The following is a 24,008-nucleotide window of genomic DNA, read 5'->3' on the forward strand; positions in this document are numbered from 1 at the left end:
ATTTTTTTAAAAATAAAAATTGCCAAAGAAAGTAAATGACTATCTGAAGTATCATGGACATCAAGTGATCAGGTAGGTCCTTGACTTCCATATCAGAAGGAAAGTTGGCTACAGTGAGGGAGACATTCCAGCGAAGCCCTTCAAAATCAACAAGGCAGGCTGCAAGCAAAAGTGGCATTACACGCTATTCTTTGCATGCAATTCTTCACAAAGAGTTACATTACAAACCATGAAGCCTTATTTTGTCCAAAAATTGTATCCAAATTATTGCGATAGGCGTGTTGAATGTTGTGAAATGATGCTCGCATGGCATGAAGATCGTCCACACGTGTTTTTAAAATTCTGTTAATGATGAAGCTGTGCTCCATGTGAGTGGTTCGTTAATCGTCATAATAACCACTATTGGGCAGAAAATAATTAAAAAAGACCGTTGAAAAAATGCAGAGCAAGACGAAAATGACAATGTGGTTTAAATTAACTTTTACGCGCATTAGTAGATTGGTTACCTAACTACTAGCGCACTTTCCCCCTCCACCCCCTAACTAACAAAAACTATGAAGCCGCCACTGTGCACTTTAACACAGAGGGATACCCCAAAGTGAGGTTGAATATGCTTTTATGACATTTAAAATCATAAAAACTTACATCTAAAACACAACTTATAGCGCCGTTTTTGATTGAAAAAATAGTTTTTGTTTGGTGTAAATTGGTTCAAAAATAACTGAATTATAAAACGTTAAAGTTTAGTATGTTGTATACTACAGATATATGTATATACACTCTCGCTCAATCGCACACACACATTTACAATATCAGCTGTCGAGCACACATATACATATATAGCAAAGAGGAAGAAGGAGGAAGTAAAACTTGAACGCTTGCCAATTTTTTTTCTCTCTCTCATTCTCTCTCTCTTTCCTTCCCATCAGCTCTGAATGACAGAGAGGTTTATGCAATAGAAACAGAGAGAGAATGATTAACGCCGCAGTATGTCTCGCTTCCCATATAGATAACATTGGATTTAACGGCTTCACATAGCTCGGGCGCTGTATTCTTCGCTAAACGTTTCTCTCGTAACGATCAGAATTCGAGCGAATTATGTTGCGCTGTTACACGGCGGCCTTGTCGACAGAGCCACTATTTAGTTCCAAAACGTGCCACATGCACGCGCTAGTGTTCCATATACAAAATGTATTTCTCACATCTTTTTTCTCTCTCTTTCTCCCACATATCTCTAGAATTGAAGCATTTAGTAATGCCAGATTTTGAATAACTGAGTTGTATTTGTATATCCAAAGGTCTTAGCTTTTATGGCATTACCATAAAAAACGCTTATACACTTAGAACATATTTAAAATTACAAGTTCGGATACTGATAATGGAATCTTCTGTTAACCTCGTTCTCTATAGGAAACAATGACTTCTTAAACTCTGTCCACTGATCGTAATTCAAGCTGAATAGACAGCCGTTAATATCAAAAACCACTTGAACTTCGGTTTGCACATTTTTTACAATTACATTAAAGTTATTAGTAAGAATGAACTTTTTTTGAGGATCCATTTTTAATCACTCCATTTTTTGGTTCTGACAACATATTTTTGTTCATTTTTTGGATTTACATACAGAACTCAACAGTTGGATAGTTTTCTTTTAGACCAGTGTATTTGATTTTTATCCCATCTTTAACGATCTCATCAATCATTTTATTTGTTAAGTGTTTTGTAAATCTAGGTGGAAGAAAAAACTTGATCTCCTCACACTCGACCAAAATGCTCTTTCCAAACTTAGTTTTAATCTTTTCAATTTTCACAATCTTATATTCTGTATTTAATTCTAATTCTCTTAATCCAACAACTTGTTTCTGCTCAAGACTTCCAAGCTTGTTTAAAAAATCAACGTGTTTTGCCATCGTATTTATTATATAAAAAATCAACGGTCACTCTTCAATTTTTATCTTCACTAAAAAATACTTAATCATTTTTTATCAATTTCGTTTGATGGAAAAACTTCCATAAAACAATCGTTAATGAAAACAGTTTGAGGATGCAAGGGCATCTTTTCGATACCCTTTAAAGTCGCCTATGGCTAACTGATAAAGGGCCAGTAATACTGGACCTTAGATTCTTGAACCGTGGGGTGAGCAAAACGCTCACCCTTAAAATCTCTATATGTCCGTTGATATTTTGTTAACTATAAAACTCTTCTACTACTTTCTCATTCTTAGGATCATATGTAAAGTTCTTTCGCCCAATTAAAATCGCATAACATATAGTATCAGCAGCCACAGCTTCTGCAAAGTCTACAACAATCTTTATGTTTGTTCTCTCATTTACCGATACATTTTTCCTCTTACTACAATTAATCACATACATTGGTCTGTTATCTATAAACTCTTTAGGGTCATAGTACATTTCGGTGTTGCCACACGTTATTCTTTTAAACGCAGTGTAATCTTCGTACATCTTAAAATAATCCTTGTTAGCAATATCTAAGTTTCTTGATTCTTTTGGAAATACCTCATTACTCCCATTCTTAAGATAGATATTCTTTACCTTACAATGATCAAACTTACTTGCATCTGCTGTTTGTTTACCACTTCTATCAGTTTGGAACATTACAACTACGAAATCAGGCATATCAAATTGTCTAGAATTAAATTGAGTAGTAACATCAAACTCCAACAAAGAACCTACAACAGTCTTTTGAACACATTGATAAGTATGGAATGAAAACATGATTTTTGGCTCTTTAAGAATGTTCAACTTTAACTTGTTTTCATAATTAGATTCGTATTCAACAATAGGCACTCTTATCTCCATACTTTTTATTGTTATTTTTCCATCATGAGGAGCTGCTCCCGATCCAGCCCATTTGTACAAAACATCGTTATTGTTGTTAGCTTTTGTAAATGTTATTCTCAACCCACCTTTCCACATAACCTCTTTATAATCACTTAAGAAGCCTGGAATTAATCTTAATGGATACAAAACACTAAAGTCCTTTCTTAGACCAAGTTTATCATCTGTTTCAAATCCTGCTTGTTTTAAATATTCAACTTCTGGCTTGCAGATCTTTAATGTTCTTACAGCTGTAGATGTTATTCCAGGTAGCTCAATCTTATCTATAACAACTCCATGGTTTCTAACCTCAATTTGAGAAAAGAAGAATGGGAAGAAGTTATCTACAAGTTTTATAGTATCATTTGCGCCAAATGTCCCTCCAACTGATGCACCAACAACTTCAACAGTCATATGACAATCTGCTTTGTGTGGATGTACGAACCCATCACCCACGTCGAAATCGAACTCAATATCTTTGTTAGCTTCATTCAAATTATTAAATGTTCTTGTGTTAGCTTTAAAACTCAGTAACTCGTAACTCTCAACACTATCCATTTATTATAAAGAAAATCTTGAAACAACGCTTTTATGGGATATGCCCATAAAAGAATCATTGGTCCTTCACATGTGAAGGGCATATTAACAATCAAAAACTTATAATCCCCATCCCAAATTAACCTTAGCATTCATAGCAGTACCAACCCCAAAAGCAGCTAATCGTTTACCAATTCATGCGTCACTACTAAATGCTCTTTTCCATGCTTTAGTTTCTAGTTCCTTATCTGCAATATGTCTCGACTCTGTATCTTTATTGTCTCTGTAGTATATATCGTGTTCTTTACAAGCCTCATCTAATGGGTTAATACCTTCATCACCTCTCTCTAACCTTTCTTGAAGCTTCGTAAAAGGCCCGCAAAATCTGAAGCCTGGTATATGTAACTCTGGCATTCCCTTCATGTTTAAAATCTTATTCATTAGTCCTTTTCCAAGCTTCTCATCATTCCAGAATCGTGGTGGTAACGTATTTAAGATCTTAATCAAATACCCTATACCTTTTGGATCATTAGGAATAAATTGTGAAAGCTTGTTATTAATCATATTCACTATACCTACTTTCTCATTATAAAAGTTATCATTTCCAGCCTTTTCTTCTCCATCTATAACAATTAGCCTATCTATAAGCTTTCTCACGTCATCCATCCATACATATTCTTTAGGTATCTCGGTATATTGTTTAATTCCTTCTCCAGACCTTGGCGTTTTCTTTCTTGGCGGTGTTGGAGGTAAAAATGGTTTAATATAATTATCCCAAATAGGCTTGATAATATTAATGTACTTAGAACCTCTACTAGATGCCACTTTTTTATCTCGATTATATTTTTGGAAGGCAGCATCTGATTCTATTATTATTTCCTTGTACTGTTAAAAATCATCATCATCATAATCTTCGATGGTTTTATTAGTATTCATCGTTAACAATTCCCATAGACCTTCTGTTCCTTTATAAGTTTTACCATTAATTATCAAATCATCACCATTCACTTTAACTTCTAAATTTCCTATCTTGTTTATTATTTTTCCATCTTCTTCTGCAGCTCTTATTCCAAACACACTATCATTTCTTTTACTATAATATTTCGTTGCAATCTTACCAAATGACTGTGCTATTGTTAAAGGTTCTACTCCTTCCACTTTGTCTTTAATTTGTTTCCTCATTTGTTTTATTTCTCCCGTTATAGGCGTATCACTACTACTTGGAGAACTATCATAAGTTATCTTTTTAGGTGTTTCTAGTAGACTGGGATCTATTGAAGCCGTCTTGTGTGCAACTGGAATAAGTTCAGTTATTAGATTTTTATTTTGTTCTGCTACTTCTTTGATCTCACTCCCTAAGTTTTGAATAGCATCAATTACAGGTTGCTCTTGTGTTTTAAATTTATCGTATATACCTGCTCTTTCTTTTTTCCAAGATTTGAAGCCCTTTATCAAGAACTCCTTCAATTAATATTCTTATCAATTTCTTTCTCATCCATGTATTGTATAGCAAACGAACAAACGTCAATGAACGTCAAAGAACGTCAATAAACGTGAAAAAACGTCAATAAACGTCAAAGAACGTCAAACGTTAAAACGTCAAACATCAAAAAACGTCAAACGTCTATAAAGTGTTTTATCTTGTTCCTATACTTACCATTGTTTACCTTCCTTGTCATATCAATTACTATAAAACCATAATCTTCTTGCCAACATTTTGAACATATCTCTTTAAATTTATCATAAGACATATCCCCTCCAACAAACTCATTATACACATGTTTAAGATTAGTATCATCTTGTCTGAATATGCATAGGAAGTTAACGTTATCTCTTATAAGCTGTTTAGGTACTTTTGAATATGTTTGTGCAAGATAGAAACAGTCTAAATGTCTATGCCTACCTCTTGTAAAGTAATTTCTAACAGTATCTTGATTCTCCAAAATGTAATCGTCAAACACAACAACAGAGTATTTTTCACATTCATCAATAGGTACAATAGAATCATTACCGCTTAAGAACGTTGCTATTTGTTTATTGAACTTTAGTTTTGCCTTTTCAAATCGATCTTTTAACTGCTCATACTTTGGTTGATTCATGCTTTTAGAATATATGTAGAAGTAATTATTGTTTAACCAACCTGGCTGTAATAAGAAGTTAAATAGCAAAAAAGTTTTACCACACGCCGACGGACCCACGATAAGGCATCGAACATCATCAGGTATAAGTTCTCCATTTCTTTTCTTAGCTGTTGTTTCTTTTATCATCTCTTTTACATCCCAATTAATAGTTTTCTTACTCATTTATTATAGAGAAAATTATCACCTTTTATGATCTTATTTGTCTTAGAGTATTCACAACCTAGAAACGCCATCCAAGGTCATGTAGAAGATTAGAAAAATTTTTCAGAAGTTAAGAGCGGCAATTCACCGCCCCACGTTGGGGGCCACCAGCACTGGACCCCTTTCAAACAGTTTGAGGATGAACTGTAGGGTGAGCGTTTTGCTCACCTTTAAGGGCCACCAGCACTGACCCTCTTTCAAACAGTTTGAAGATGAACTGTAAGGCGAGCGTTTTGCTCACCTTTAAAATCTCTATATGCCTGTTGATGAAGGTTGTGTGAGGTTGTTCATTTGGAAGGGTGTCCGTAATGCGGACGCCATTTGTAGTCTCCAGGTCTTACGTTGTCTTAAGGCTTGACTTGTATTTACATAGCCTATCTTATATCTTTAAGTTGTTCTCTGATCTTAAGCAACGTATCTTTTATATATTCGCTATCCATTTCGCCATTTAATGTTATTATCATCTCTAACTGTTCTTTAAATGAGTCAATACAAGTGACAATGGTTTTATATTCGTCTTTTCTTTTGCTTTTGTTTAACTTAGAAGACAAACCTGTTATTATAGCACTTCCAGTTGCAAGAGACGTTGTTAATATCGAGTAAATTTTTACAGGTATAAAAATATTAATAAACCCAGTTGTCGCAGAAAGTATAACCGACAACGTGATCAAAGTGTAGTATTTATATTTAACAATTCGTAGTTTTCTCTTTTTCTTCTTTAAACTGTATTCTAACTTTTGAATGACATCTTCTATTAACATGATTACTTTCTCTCTTGGAATATCTCTAGGTAAATCAAACTCGTTCATTTATTATATAATAAATGGCTAAGGTATTTAAGCTAACGAGTGATACTTCTGTTTTAAAGAAGAAGCTCCATTACGAATTAGACAACAAGAGCAACTATTTAAGTATAGGACTAGTTGGGTTTTACAGTACATATCTAACTCCAAACATAACAACAGAAAAAAACAGTTTCTCATATGGTGATAGACAAGTTTTTATACCAGAAGGGCAATACAGCTTAAACAGTCTTAATGAATATTTAAAATCTCAATCCATCAACATAACATTATCAGAAGATCATTTAAGAAATAGAGTTAAAATTGAAACTGATAGTAATGATGTTACAATTGGGAGTATAGGCACTGTCCTCGTGTTTAATGTTTTTGAAGTTTTAGAAAAGAACAAAACACATATTGGAAGTAAGTTGCCAAAGTTTCATCCGTTTGATACTATAAATGTTCACTGTAATATAGCAGATGGCATGTTTGTTAAAGATACAGAATACACACATAGAGAAACAGGAATTATAGCATCATTCAAAACGGATGCTGAGTTCAAACATAGTATTATTTACGAGCCTACTTATCCATTATTTTTCCCTATATCCAAAGACAAGGTTGACAATTTTGAGATAAGGATAACAGATGAGAATGATTCCTTAATTGATTTTGGTGGAGCTACAACAACTGTACTTTTACAAACCAAGATTTGCTCTTAAATAAATAGGAAGATGTGTTCTATTAAAGGTTGTATGTTTAGTGTTCTTTATAACGAACTAAAGGATCTAAATATTGATCATGTATTAACAAAGAAACAACTTAACGATAAAGCCAAGAAAATTAAAGAAGGTAAAGGAATGGATTTAACTTTAACTACTGCACAAATGAAAAAGATTAAGAAAGAGCATAATGGTGGTTTTATCTTTACAATTCCAGCCATTCTAGCAGCTTTAGGAGCAGTTGGCTCATTAGCAGGTGGTGCAGCAGCGATTACTAAAACTGTACTTGATGCTAAGAAGAATAAACAAGAACTTGAAGAACAAAAAAGACATAATATGGCTATGGAAGAAAAGCAGGGGGCAGGTAAACCAAAGAAGTCAAAAAACTAAAACCATTGACCAACTTCGATATAGAGAGGTTGGTTAAAGAATTAAAGATAAAACGATTTAGAGGTGTATTTATGAGTGATGAACTTCCACAAAAACCTTATGTAAATGAGTGTGGTATAGTTAACCTTGATAAATCAGAAAACATTGGTACTCATTGGATATGCTATTGGAAAGATAACAACATAAAGTACGTGTTCGATTCTTATGGTGGTGTTCCTCCTAAACAACTGGTACAATATCTTGGTACCGAAAACTTACTTTACAATGACGAACGAATACAAGACTTTAACTCAGTTATATGTGGTCATCTTTGTGTTAAGGTTTTAAATCTTCTAAATCAAGGGTATTCTTTTAGCGACGTTATGTATATGATTAAAAATGATTAAGCGCTTTTATGGTTTATATCCATAAAAGTTTTGTTTAAGATAAATATGGAAGCTATACACAATAGATTTTTAGATTATTTTGAGAAGCATGAGGATGAACTAGATCCACTAGTTAGTTATAATTTTTATCAGTATTTTCAGTATGTTAGCGAGATGGACTTACAAGATAAAAACAACGTATATAATGTTATTGATTTATGGAAAAGGTTAATACCAAAATTTTTGTACACGGAAGAAGAGTTGGAAAAGTTACGTCCAATAATTACCTTAAAGGACTTGTTGTCGAATTATAGCTCTAGACCATTACAATGCAGTTATTGTGGTAGTAAGTCATTAACAAAAGGTATGAGTAGTTACATTTGTGAGGATTGTTCTGTAGAGAGTGGTTGGGTTTACAGTACTTGTGAAGAAACGAAAGCTGCTTGCGTAAGAAAACCATGGGATGATACTATAAAAAGATTTAAGTTACAGCTATCTCGTTTGCAAGCTTTACAGGATAGAATTATTCCCGAAGAGGTGCTCAAGGTGTTAAATGATGAACTTAGAGATATACCAAGAGATTTAATATCAACAAAAGATGTTCTAGAAGTACTAAAGAAAAACAAATACACAAAATATTATGATGATGTCTATTTAATACACTATCACCTTACCGATCAAAAACCATTAAAATTACAACATATGGAAGAAACACTTATAAACGACTTCGAAAACTTACACGAGGTCTTTAGGGAGCTGTATCCGGAAAGAGTATTGTTTATTAACCTAAAATGTGTATTGCACTATCTGTTGAAAAAGCATGATGCTCATGTTGATATTGATTTTAAACACTCACCTAAACAAATAGAGATGTGAAAGAAATGTTTTGAAAAACTAGGATGGACATTTTCAGTATAATAAATGAGTATGGATATATTTGGTAATGTTAAAGATAGAAAAGGTGATGTTGATATTAGTGAAGAAAAATTAAAATTATTGGAGAACTTAAATGATGTTGTTAGCGTAAGTCAACTTAGGTCAATAGAAGCCCAATTAGAGAACGATAGAAAACGATTTGAAGATGCATTGGAAACGTTACAAGACACATACATAAAGAAAGAAGATATTGAAAAGATTAGAATGGATACTACTAGATTGGTTATGCAGAAAGAAACCATGCCTCTACTATATCGATTAAGAGCTAAAAACGTTAAGGAGCCAATCTTTAGAATATTTAATCTCTCTAATGGTTACAAATTTCTCTATAATGGGAAAATAATGCACATGGACTTAAGTTTGGATAAATACTTTCTAGATATATATTTGGGTGATACTTTGATTAAAGAGATACCTTTTGACTTTAAGAAGAACGATATAATTACGATTAAACCAAATAAAAATTCTGCTATGGAAGAAGGACAATTATTGTTTGTTGTAATGTACATAGAAAGAGAGCTTTCCTAAAGACGTTTGCTATATAATAAATATGGATATCTTTGGTAATGTTAAAATGACATCAAAGTTAGATAATACAGTTGTGAGAAAAGATATTGCTATGTTGAAAGAAGAGCTTAACTTCATTAAACGGAGTTATGTTATAGAGCTTCATAGTCGATTGATATCAGAAAATGTTGAAACTCAGTTCTTTTTAATACATAATCTATCACATACAAATTTCTTTATAAAGGTAGGATAATGCATATAGAGTCATCTTAGAATACGTATTATATAGATATATATTTAAATGATTCTCTAGTTGAAACTTTTCCATTGCACTTTAATACAAATGATAAATTAGCAGTTAGGCCATCTAAAGATTCTGGTCTGAAACATGGTAAATTACTATTGCTTCTTATGCATGTAGAAAGAGAAGACAAAGATAGTGATGATGATGGTGAGAATGTTGATAGCATAATATTAAACAGCAATAGTTATTGATTTTCTATATAATAAACAGGATGTATTGTGTTAAGTGTAAGAAATTGACAGATACGAAGAAAGATACTATTAGAATTGAACAAACAAAGAATGGAAAATATCTAAAGAAAGGTATTTGTTCTGTATGTGGTGTTACTAAAACTCAATTCGTTAAAAAGCCTGATTGACTAGAAGAAGGTAAAGGTGTTAGAGAAGACATTATAGAAGAAATTCACAAACCATCTAGAAAAAACTTTGACAGATTAAGTGTGGTTATAAAAGGTATCGATGATCTTTGGCAGGCTGATCTTGTAGAAATGGATAGTGGAGTATTAAAAGGTGTTTCCAAAATCAATAAAGGTTATAAGTATTTGCTAACGATTATAGATGTGTTCTCGAAATATGCGTTTGCTGTTCCTGTTAAAGATAAGAGTGGGAAGAATGTTACAGAAGGATTCGAATCCATATTAAGAACGAGAAAACCTAGTAACTTACAAACAGATCAAGGTAAAGAGTTTTACAATAAAGAGTTTAAGAAGTTAATGGAGGGAAATAAGATTAATCACTACTCAACCTATAGTGGTAAGAAAGCTTCTGTTGTTGAGAGGTTTAATCGAACACTTAAGCAGAACATGCGGAAAAGGTTCACAACACAGGGGAGTTATAAATGGATAGATACATTACCAACATTAGTTAAAGAGTATAATCATCAAATTCATAGAACAATTGGTTTAAAACCTATAGAAGTTAACAAGAAAAATGAGCGAACAATATTGGAGAAAGTGTATCAAAAAGAATATAAGCGTGTTAAGCCCAAATACAAGTTAGGTGATCATGTTCGTATAAGTAAGTCGAAAGGATTATTTGAGAAAGGATATACACCTAATTGGTCAACAGAAGTATTTGTTATTAGTGAAGTTATTCCATCCAATCCGCCTACATATAGAATTAAAGATTTAGAAGAAGAGGATGTGCAAGGTAGATTTTACGAACCAGAACTATTAAAGACGAAACACAAAGATGAATACTTGGTGGAAAAGGTGTTGAGAAAGAAAGGTGACAAAGTATATGTTAAATGGCTAGGGTTTGATGATTCGCATAATAGTTGGATAGATAAAAGTAATGTTGTAGTGTAAATATAAATGTTTGTCTTTTATGGTTATTATGCCATAAAAGGTTGGTTTAAATGAGATAAGGGGGTAACGAAACGATACCCCCATAACATACATTTCCAGCGCTGGAATTCCAGCTGTAGAAATTATCAAAAAATAAGCGACTCCTCATATACGAGGGGTTGCTCCAAAACAAAGTTACATACAAACAAATATGAGTCCTCGAAACGGGGACCCACGTTAATCCACAACAACATACAATCTTCATTAACGGGATAAGCGGTCTAGATATAGACCATTTCAAAGAAGCGACGTATGCATGTTTGAAAGGGGTCCAGTGCTGGTGGACCCCAAGAAAATGAAGTTAAAAATAAAGATTTTCTATATAATAAATATGGGTACTATGGATAGTCCTCTTAGTTTAAATGATATTTGCTATGAACAGATCAAAGATAACTATTGGTATGGTATCTTCGGTGATTTCAAGTTGATTATAGATAAGAGTACAGGATACTTCAATGCTACTAAGTTGTGTGAGAGTGGTGGTAAGAGGTTTGATCATTGGTTAGAAAATAAACGATCTAAGAGACGAGTTGAATATTATGAGAAAAAGCATGGCTCCCGGAAAACCGGGAACCATCGTCAGCCATTATATGAGATTAGACTTGGCGGTACAGAAGCTAATAATGAAATATCAGGTACATATGTTTACAAAAAGATTCTTTTAGATATTGCAACTTGGTTATCTGATGATTTCTATGATAAGTGTTATGATATAATCGAAGATTACTTCACACAAGACTTCAAACAAATTCGAGAAGATCAAGAAGAGTTACAATCAAGAGTAGAAGAGATAGAACAACAAATGGTGCAATTACGATTGTACAATCAAGAACTAGAAAGCAAAGTTGATTATCTTAAAACAGTTGCAGCACAATATACAGAAGATCCAGGAAAGATACATAGGCTATTCATTAACAAGAAAAACCTTACTAAAGAACAACTTGAGAATATACTCCTTTACTATGACGAAGAAGAAGAACGAGATCAAAAAGAAAGAATAGAACGATATAAGTATTGGGTTGGAAGAGTACAAACATGCAATTACGAAAGTAGGATTAAACAACTCAAACTTAAGTATCCAAGTATGAGTATTCTGCTTAATGTCGACGATCCAAACTCTATCAACTTATACAACAGAGCTAAAGAAAGATATGATGATAGAATAACTTGGCACGGTTCGCATATGAACACAGATTTAAGTGATATAGATCTTGTTGACAGGTTTATTCAGTTAAGAGACATTTAAGTACGAGAAACTAAATATGCCATTGCTTTTATGGAATAATAACCATAAAAGGATAGTTTAAATGAGATAGGGGGTATCGAAACGTTACCCCTCATAGCATATATTTCCAGGGTCGATATTCCGGCTGTGGAAATTATCAAAAATTAGCAGCACAACGAAATTCGAAGTCCCCGGGATTCCGGCCACTTCAGAAACTCATCTTACACAGTAAAACTAGCTGGTAACGAAATAAACAATCTAAAGAGTTAATTTCTTATATAAAGTGATTGCACCGAATTCGTAGGGATGACTTTAAGATTAGTAAGAAGTAAGAAACTACTTGAATATTTTGATAAAAATTAGCTGGCCTACATCCAAGCCAGCAAAACTCAACGTATTATATAGAGCCAAAAAAGGTACAAACAGTGATCAAAGATTTACAATAACAAAGTAAGTGGACCGAATTCGGGCTACTTTGAAAATTCATAAGAACTCATAGCATATATTTCCAGGGACCGAATTCGGACCGATGAAATTATAAAAAAAAAACCAGCTTCCCAGTTTTCCGGGGAGCTGCAAAACCCTATATTTCCAGGGCCAGAATTCCGGCTGTAGAAATTATTAGAAATTAACAACATAATGGAAAAAAGCAATGGAGCACTTTTGCTCTGTTGCTCTACATAAAAATTAGCTGGAGCAGATATGCTCCGGCTAAAAATAAAGATTTTCTATATAATAAATATGAGTACTATGGATAGTTCACTTAGCTTAAACGATATTTGTTATGAACAGATTAAAGACAATTATTGGTATGGTCTGTTTGGAGATTTTAAATTGATTATAGATAAGAACACTGGATACTTTAACGCTACAAAGTTGTGTCAGAATGCTGGTAAAAGGTTCACAGATTGGAAATGTAGCAAACATAGCACAGAGTTGGTCTCTTACATAAATCAAAGCCGGTGCGGGATATCTGGCGCCGGCTACGAAGTAACTGGGGATAATAAAGATGGGTTAACAAAGAAAATAACTGGTCAATACGTAACTAAGGAATTAATTCTTGCTATATCTTTATGGCTTTCTCCTGAGTTTTATCTTAAATGTAACCAATTACTTTACTCGACTTTAGACAATATGCACAAGACAACGAAAAATTACTAACCAGATTAGAAGAATTGAGCAATCAATGGAAAAATTAAGGATTCAAACGAAGAACTCAAGTCAATAAGCTGCAGAACATCAGAAGATCCAGGAAAGTACACAAGTTAATCATCGTTAAAAAGAACCTCACAGATAGTCAGCTTCAAGACATAGTAGACAAGTACGACACAGACAAGCGCGATCAGGTTAGGCGTTACGAGTCATACAAATATTGGGTTGGAAGGGTTCAGCAGCGTAACGTCAAGGCAAGACTTCAGTGTCTCGAAGAAAAGTACCCAAACATGTCAGTGTTATTAGAAATCAAAGATCCAAACTCAGTCAACCTCCTAAACAAAGTCATAGAAAAATACAGCTATGTTGTTTCGTATGGTTGTCACGTGGTTATTGAAGAAGAAGAAGACGACGAGTTTGTTGTTGATTTGTTTTTGAGTATAAGAGACAATTAACAATAAGTTGTGTGTTTAGATATTTGTAAAGGTAACAACTTTTATGGTTTTCTATATAACAAATATGGAAGCACATTTTGATTTATTACATGATAGACTTAAACTAATTCATCATGATCTTAAACTCTTAGCAGCACTACTAGAGAAGCAAATACTGTTAAAGGAAAAAGAATTATTAATAATGCAACAAAAAACATCTGATTTGAGTAGTGATGATGAATACAAATATGGTAGTGATGATTATGATGATGATGATGATGAGTAAGTTTACAAAAATGATTCAGTTTTAATATGTGTATATGTGACTTTGATGGGTTAACCCCATGAAAGTTCTAGACTAACACAACGAGAAAACATATGTAGGCAATGGCAGACGCGTGCAGATGTTTAAACGATGTGTTAGAAAAAATGAAAATGAGCTGAAATAACCCGGTGAAGAGTACTAACGAAGATTTTCTATATAATAAATAGGATGAATAATTATAATAAATTTACCGTAGTAGAGTTAAGGCGACAATGTAAAGAGAGGGGAATCAGAAGATATTCCCGATTAAGAAAAACAGAACTGATAAACCTTCTTAAACAATATGACGATGAACAAAGCAGAAGGCAGATTAGAAATATATTCCCATTTCAACAAGAAGTATTTGAAGAACCAAGAATCAAAGTTGATTCACAACCAATCGATGTAAAACTTAAAAGCACAGCATTCAAATCAAGATTAGAAACATGGAGATTTACAACAACTTATAAAGAACATGATCCACTAGAACAATATATCACCTCAACATCAAAAGCTTTAATAAATAGATTGAACATCAGCTTACAAAAACATGGATCGTTAAAGGCTAATCTACTAATAAGCTGTCAATATAAGAAAGGTAAAGAGATTCAAGACATTTACTTCAACATTAATAACAAAGAGGTATTCCAATCAACCAATCTAAAAGAATTCTTAAGTGATGCTAAACAAATATTACGAGCAAGAATGGATGAGTTCCAAGCTAGAGGTTCTGGTTGGACTCTTACAAATATAAACTACTTAGAGTTAGCTCTTAATAAATATGCACCATATAGAGGATCATCATACATAGAACTACCAAATGAAATTAAAAAGAAAAAAGCTGTTATCAATGTAAAAAACAAAGATGAAAAATGTTTCTTGTATTCAATTGCCTCTGCATTGCATCCTGTTGAAAAAGATCCTCAACGGCCACCAAAGTACAAGCAAGTTGTTAAAGACTTAGAAACAATATTAAAAGATATTCATTTTCCTGTAAAACTAAGTGACATCCCAAAAATTGAAAGACGGCTCAATATATCATTTAACGTTTATACATATAGTGATGATAGAAAATATACAATATACGTTTTATATCATACTAAAAACAAGAAAGACATCCATGTGAATTTATTATATGTAAAAGAACAAAATGAAGACCAAGTTAAAACACACTATTGTTGGATTAAAGATCTAAGTAGATTAGTAAGCAGCCAAATAACTAAATGGAGAGCTCGAAAATACTTATGTGATAGATGCTTGTTATATTTTTACTCACAAAGTGCATTAGATAAACACGAAAAAGATTGTTCCACTCACGAAGCTGTTAAGATAGAAATGCCACCGAAAGATACATACGTTGAATTTAAAAACTATCAATTTACGATGAAGTTGCCATTTGTGATTTACGCTGATTTTGAATGTCTGCTACATAAGGTTATGGGATGTAAAGAATGTTATCCAGAAGATGAGTCATATACCAAAAAATATCAACAGCACAAACCATCTGGGTTCTGTTACTATATTGTAAAAAGTGATGGAAGTAAAACTAATCCTGTTGTGTATAGAGGTAAAGATGCAGCAAAAAAGTTCATAAGAATGTTAAAGAAAGAAGCTAAACAAATATCAAATATATATAGTCAAAATAATGATTTACCATTAACACGTAAACAGATCCGTTCAACCAATCCGAATCCTGCTCTTACTGTAAAGTAAAATATACACCAGAAAACCATAAAGTTAAACATCACGATCATATAACAGGAGAGTTTGTAGCTGCATTATGTAACAACTGTAACTTAAAAGTTAGAATACCTAAGTTCGTACCAGTGATTATACATAACTTATCTGGATATGACTCTCACTTGTTTATAAAAGAGCTAGGATGTAATAAAGAACAAATAGAATTAATACCTAATAACGAGCAGCGCTACATATCATTCAGTAAAAAAGTTGGAACTATCAAATTAAAATTCGTAGATTCATTTAGATTTATGGCATGTAGTTTAGACAAATTATCATCAAACCTAACGAAAGAACAAATGGGTCACACACAACACTTCTATCCTGATGAAGAACAATTTAACGGGTAAACACCTGTAAGAAGAAAAGGTGTTTACCCGTACGATTATGTTAGTGACTGGAATAAGTTTAAACAAAGAAAATTTCCTTCAAAGAAAGCATTTTTCAACAAGCTAACCAAAACACATATAAGTGATAAGGATTATAAGCATGCAAAGAAAGTGTGGAAAACATTTAAAATTAAGAATCTCGGACAATACCATGACTTATATCTAAAAACCGATGTGTTGTTATTAGCGGATGTGTTTGAGAACTTTAGAGAAACATGTCTTAAAGCTTATGGTCTCGATCCAGCTTGGTATATGACAGCACCAGGTTTAGCTTGGGATGCAATGTTAAAGATGACAACTATAAAACTAGAGTTATTAACTTATTGCGATATGGTATTGATGATAGAGAAAGGTATAAGAGGTGGGATTAGTCAATGCTCAAAAAGATATGAGAAAGCAAACAATAAGTATATGGAAGATTACAATAAAAATAAAGAAGATTCTTACTTAATGTATCTAGATGCCAATAACTTGTATGGGTGGGCAATGAGTCAATATATGCCGTATAAGGGATTCAGATGGTTAAGTGAAGATGAGATAAGAGAAATAGATTTCACAAATATACCTGATGATTCTGATACTGGTTACATATTAAAAGTTGATCTTGAATATCCTAAAGAATTGCATGACTATCACAAAGACTACCCATTAGCACCTCAAAACATGTGTCCACCTGGTTCAAAACAATCAAAACTCTTAACAACCCTATATGACAAAGAAAAATATGTAATTCACTATCGAAACCTAAAACAATGTCTTTCACTTGGATTAAAACTTACCAAGATACATCGAGTAGTAGAGTTCGAACAATCAGATTGGTTAAAGAAATATAGTGATTTAAACACGCAAATGAGAACTAGAGCAACAAGTGACTTTGAAAAAGACTTCTATAAGCTCATGAACAATTCAGTTTTTGGAAAGACTATGGAAAATATTAGAAAGAGATGTAAACCTATAAAAATAGAATGTGATCCAACAAGAGTGGAAAAACTAATTGCTAAACCAAATTTTAAAGATAGAATTATTTATACTGAGAATCTATGTGCGATCATAATGAATAAAACAAAATTAACTTTCAATAAACCAATATATGTTGGAATGAGTATCTTAGATCTATCGAAATATTTAATGTACGACTTCCATTACAATGTGATGAAACCAAAATACCAAGACAAAATAGAAGTATGTTATACAGATACTGATAGTTATATATATCATATCCAAACAGAAGATGTGTACGAGGACATGAAAAACTACATTGATTACTTCGATACAAGTGACTACCCTAAAGATAACAAATATAAGATACCACAAATCAATAAGAAAATACTTGGTAAGATGAAGGATGAGATAAAAGGTACAATCATAGAAGAGTTTGTAGGTTTAAGAAGTAAGATGTACAGTATAAAAGCACCTCAAATAGATTTAACAGATAAAGACTTTAAAGGTAAGTTCGATAAGGAAAAGTGTTGTAAGAAGGCTAAAGATGTTAAGAAGAGTGTCGTGTATAAAGAACTGTCATTTAACGAGTATAAGGACTGTTTGATTAGCCAAAAAGAATATTATAAGAAGATGAATTTGATTAGAAGTTATAAGCACGATTTGTACAGTATAGAAGTAAATAAGTTAGCTTTAAATTGCGTGGATGATAAGAGATGTGTTTTAAAGGATGGGGTCAATACCCTACCATGGGGACATTATAAGATAGAAGAGAAATAGTTTTAGATTGTAAATTTTAGATGTAAGTTTTTATGATTTTAAGTGTCATAAAAGCATATGCGCAGTGTACAATATCTAATCTACTTTGCTCTCACCTTCTTTATTAAAGTTCAATGGTCAGTGGCGGGTTTGTAATTTTTGACAGTTAGGGGGTGGAGGGGGAAAGTGCGCTAGTAGTTAGGTAACCAATCTACTCGCATTATTGGAGTCTATGTTTTGATAGGCACTATGAAGGCTGAAAGAAACCTGGAAATGTTAATAAATTTTTTATGTCCTACAATTTCTGAATGGGACTAGTCATATGAATTGTTATTTATGGAAGATGAAGCTCCCCTCATTACGCCTAGTCTGTAAGACAAAAGTTTGATGAATGCTTCGGGGAACACTGGATAGGTCGCCCGTGTCCCACAGTATGGCCAGTGCGAAGTCCAGACCTCACCCAATGTGTTTTCTTCTCGTGGGGTTTGGATAAGTAAGAAGTGTACCGCAGCAAACCACAAACTAACTCTTGGCGAACTTTAGAATAAGATCTGTGAGCTCATAAGTGTGATGTTTCCGCTGAAGTTTTGAGGAAGGTGCAACCGTACCTGTTCGTTTAATACAGTGTCTAAAAATACTGAAGAATACATTGAGTTGTAACTTCTGGAAAGATAACGTGTATATAATAAACTACATGTGTTCAGAAAATTGAGTTTATAACTACATTTTAGGACGGAAAATATTTTAAATACGGAGTTATTTTAAGCCTAACCTGTGGATTTCCAGTCATCGTCAGTCCATCAACATTTGTAAAAATTTCACTGTTTTGTTTATCAAGATTTAAATCTGAATGAGGATAAATTTCTACTGTAGCCGTTTCCCATTTTTAATGAAAATCCGATATTTGATTATGTTTATTAATGTATAATTTTAAGATGTTATCTGGAAAATAGTCCATGGAACTATTACTCACAAGAGTAACGTAAAAATCTCTATTTGGTTCCACGGCTTTCTTGATTTTCTTTAGGGATGATAAAGTTTTTCAGGAATAAAAAGAGTTACCATGTGTGCCTTTGACGTGAGTCACTCGGGTTTAATTTTCAGCTCTTGTGGTGAGAATCGGACGTTAAGCTGTAGGTTCACGTTTGATATGGACTCGTTGCTGAAAGCAGGGCAGTACTGCAACCCAGGAAACCACCAGGGAAGTGCTTTCTAGGAGGCCCACTCACATGTACGTAATGTTCCCTCCCCCGAAGTAGGAATGTATAGTTTTATTACCATCAAAAGAATTGCCGCCTTTGATAAGATAATGGTAATAGTAAATGTTTCACAACCAGGAAGCTGATGAAAGAGAGTGATGAAATTGTGTTAAGATAGAAGTTTTTTTTCCTGGATGTAGTTGAATGACCTCTGTGGTCCTTCAGGGACACAATGGATGATCCCTAGGCCCCATGACCCATACGAACAGCATGTGAGAATATTTTTATTCTTTCGTATAGCAAGCTATACTCTTTGTTAAAATATGATCCCTGCCATTGGTTCCCAGGGGACAGCTATAGAAAATGACCCACCCCCTCCTCCTCCTTCTTCTCCTGAATGAATGAGTTAAAAAATGAAATTATATTGTAACATACTCATACACTATATGTGTGAGGATATTTTTTAATCCCTCACATGTATAACATGTTCGAACAGTGTGTGTGAGAACTTAGGAAAGCTCATAATATCTATTCGAAGAATCGAACCCGGGAACCCTGCAAAGAGCATATTATTTATTTTTTCGTATAGCAGGCTATACTCATACACTATGTGTATGAGCATGTGAAAATGGAAGGGACATATCTTTATTCCTGCGGGACTTCATCATTTATTCATAACTTTTATTTTTTCGTATGCCAAGGCACACTCCTTGTTAAAAATGTGAGGATACTAAAGCCAGAGCGTTGTTCTCGTACATCCATCACCGAAGAACTGAAGACATGAAGTGAAGTTTCCGCGTGTACGGACAACTGTGCAAAGACATCCTTCCGCATTGACTAAACGAGCTGAAATGACTTTAGAGAAAGAGCTGGACTCACGACATACTGACGTCACGATAACTTTTGTATTGGCGCGGTTGATATCTAATCGGATTGATGACGAAGGAGTGATACACAGATGATGAAATCATGTACATATGAGCGTTGTTTTTATTTGCCTGACTGATATCATGTATTTACATGTTTTCCTTAGAACTTGGAATCATGACGATTAAACAGAGATAAGCTGACGCACACAGATGGCAAATGCCTAATGAGTACCTTACAGATAAATCTGATTCATTGGATATTGAAATTGAAAAATAAGGTTCTTGTCGTCTGGTACACGAAACTTTACAACAGATCACGAACGAACGAAAAAATTATTTTGCACTTTTTGATGACTACAGGAAATGATGTATTGCCCGTTGTAAATAAATCATACTAAACATCTCTGGTTTGTATACAGAGATTAATGCCCTTAGAAATATATGCTCACTGTTGCAAGCAGGGTCTATGTATAGAGAAAATAATTATTTCAACACTTCGTGTGTGTAAGCGAATAAAAATATTAATGTTTTTTGATCTAATTTAAATTCCCTATCACTATTTTAAAAGTATATTGTGCACACTAAATGGAATAAATGATTTCTTAACCAAGCCAAAGTTAAAAGTGCATTGCCTTGCATAGAAAAAATGCCCGCCCATATTAAAATAGAGACATATATAAAACCCTTCAATTTCCCTACCCTATTATTATTATTACTGACTTAGTGCATTTGTGTGTGTGTTCTAAAATTTTGCAAGTTTAGCTACCTGTCTTTTTGACTAATTTCTACATTAAAGAAAACGTAAGTTATTTCTAATAGTGAAGATGACTATAATAATATATGTGATTGACTATTTTGCGCTTTTTGAACAGTAAGGCTATGTGAGACGTGAACCTACAGTTGGGGGTGGAATCCGAACCACATGAGTTTACTGCGAGAATGAAAACTATGTTTCCAACAGTAAAGACAACTATAATAATAATAATAATAATAATAACATATTGATTGAGAATTTACTGCGTCTTTTAACAGTGAGGCCATGTAAGACGTGAACCTACAGCTTAACGTTGAATCTAAACTCCACGCCAAGAATTGAACTTGGGTTTTTCACAAGAAAGATTTGCAAAGCAATAATAATAATAATAATAATAATAATAATAATAATAATAATAATAATACTAAAAATAATAATAAATTCATGGGTACAGTTAGCATAAGTTGTCCACGGTTTTTCAATTGTAATGTTTTTTGCTGATTTATTTGCGCACAAGGCAACTTATTTTACGGATTATATTTTTTACATTTCGCTTCATTAAATTATTTCCCGCATAATTATTCGAACACATTGTGAAGTGATTATTTTATTCGTTCGTGTTATTTATCTTTAATTGGTTCATTTGCATTTTTCATGGTTCACTTCAACAGAAGTTTGGTGTTAATTACTTGTTTCGAAAATACTAAAAAATTCTCATTGTTAAAATAGTGTGAACTTTTAAAAATTTTGCAAAAGAGTCGCGTACCGTCAGTCACTGACGTGCCCTCGAAATACTGCATAATAAATTGACAGGACCGACTAACCAGAAGTTGGCTATACATACTCTGCGTATGTATTGGATCGTTTTTACTTTTACGGACCGCATCTTCTTTTTGTATTTTCCTAATAAATTAATCGGAGCAAATTGTATTTGCGAACTAGTAAATAAAGCGTTTGCTAAGCAAGCTCAGAACAGCTAAGCTAACCTAACCTAACTTTACGTCTCTTACTGAAACCCTAACGGAATACTGATTAAATTAAATACATTCACTCGCGCGGGCTCGAAATACTGTACAACTTAAATAGTAGCACACCCATATTCCTGCGCGTTCGCTCATGATTTATTTTTTATTTGCTACTGCACCTTACTTACTATTGCTCGTTCGGGAATAGCCCCTACCATTAATTAAACATGCTTGCGCGAGTATATTGTACAAGTTAAATGCTAGCCCGCCCTGAATTGCGTACGCTCGCTCGGCAATAGTATATAGGTACCAGCATTAAGTATACACGCTTGCGCGAGAATATTGTATAACATAAATGGTAGCACGCCCACAATCCTGTGCGCTCGCTCAGCAATTTTAATTGCGAACATATTTAAATTTCCGTGGAAATTCGTTCTTATTTGTATTCTCCTAATAAATTACTCGGAGCAAATTGTATTTGCGAACTTGTAAAAAATCGTTTGCTGTGCAACTTATTTTGACGAATCGATTTCAATGAAATCTCATAAAGAGAAACTTGTTTCGAAAATATTTTAAAAATTGGGAACTTGTAAATAATTTATTTTCACTGAAAAGTTTTAAGCCAAGCAATGTTTGCAACATGTATTTGACTGAGGATATTAATGTTTTAAGTAGATTAAAAAGTACAAAATAATTCGTTTCTATTGGATACATAATTTTAAAAAGCATTAATTTTAACTATTTCACGATGTACGGGTTATTGGTAATCTTTTAATACATATACCGGCTGCGATCAAGGAATGATTTAAAACATAAGTACCGAAAGAATCCAAAAAATTGAACTAAATCCGTAATCTGAGACGGAATTGATTCGCTTAATTTTAACGCTAGTGAAACCGAAAACACAAATGTACGAAACACAGATTCGGTTTATTTTACTATTATTCTTAAAAGAAATGTAAAAAAAATATTGTACTTACCCTTAATATTCTTCTATATTTGTTTTGTATTCCTATGATGAAAGCTTGTACTTATAAATTAATATTCAAACTATGATAATTAAGCACAAACGAAAAAAAACACAGTGAAACTTAAAATTATGAATTCTTCCTTGTATATGCATTGGAAAGATCCGCGATAGTGCATACTTCCGAATTTCGCCGATAGAGCGCGCACTGTACCACTTCCTGTAGAATTCAGCAGTGGTACCAAATTTTGAGTTATCTGTGACTAGTTACCGAATAGTAATGGAAGATTTTTTGATTCAAAGAGAATCAAATGAATAACAAATTATTATAGAATGGGAATGGTTTTTGGTCTGCTTTGATTACAAGAGCAAAAAAAGTAAATGTCTTACCTAGTTTGTAAAATAAAAATAAATGCAATGCGTTGACGCAAACCGGTAAAAACTGTACACTAGTGATTTGTGAATATTCTCTGCTTGCATTTAAAATTACAATTATAGAGGGTTACAATGCGTTTAAAAGCACGATTGTGATGTGAATGTGTAGTATTTTTTGCCTCGATTTATTTTTAATTATATATATATATATATATATATATATATATATATATATATATATATTTCCTATAAGGATTTGCGCTGCTTTACGCAAGTTTACAATGCAACCGCTTTGAATTTAGGATGCTTTATATAAATTTGTAATGTAGCATCTAAGGATATGCGCCGGTTGAGAAAATTGAAATGTAACCTATAGGGGTTTAGGGTAGTTTATACGCAAGATTACAATGCAATGCAAGCGCTTTGGATTTGCGATGCTTTACGCAAATTTGTAATGTAACATCTAGGATATTTATACCGGTTTACACAAATTGAAATGTATCCTATAGGGATTTAGGTTTATTTACGCAAACTACAATGCAGCCCATCTTAATCATGATTTAGTCAGGAACAAGTTAGCGACATACTAGTTCCTTACTAAGCAAGATTTATTAAATATGGTTTAATCACAGACAAGTTAGGGGAATCTTTTGACATAATTTGAATACAATAAATTATTTGTTGGGGGGCGCATACAGAGTACAATATTAAATCCCGTATAGAATGAGGACAACGCAATGCATGAACCTTTAGTCTGAGAATAAATTATTTGTTGTGGGGCGCATACAGAGTGCAATATTAAAATCCGTATGAAATGAGGACAACGCAACGCAACGCATAAACCTTGAATCTGAGAATAAATTATTTGT

The 24,008-nt window shown here is 33.1% G+C and overlaps 1 protein-coding gene across 6 annotated transcripts in view; it reads right to left on the bottom strand.

Moving 5' to 3' along the window:
* LOC145693363 (juvenile hormone esterase-like) overlaps positions 1 to 24,008 on the bottom strand; it is a 1,331,986-nt gene that overhangs the window by 1,171,937 nt on the left and 136,041 nt on the right. For 2 of the 6 annotated variants that reach the window (XM_081769293.1, XM_081769290.1), the window contains exon 1: positions 22,778 to 22,930. The exons of the other annotated variants lie outside the window; for them this stretch is intronic. The gene's annotated coding sequence lies outside the window, so the exon portion shown is untranslated. Of the gene's footprint in view, positions 1 to 22,777; positions 22,931 to 24,008 lie in introns of those variants that run through there. 6 annotated transcript variants of the gene reach the window in all.

This window comes from Thermobia domestica, chromosome 8 (assembly GCF_964235325.1).
Source record: "Thermobia domestica chromosome 8, izTheDome1.hap1.1, whole genome shotgun sequence".
NCBI lineage: Eukaryota > Metazoa > Arthropoda > Insecta > Zygentoma > Lepismatidae > Thermobia > Thermobia domestica.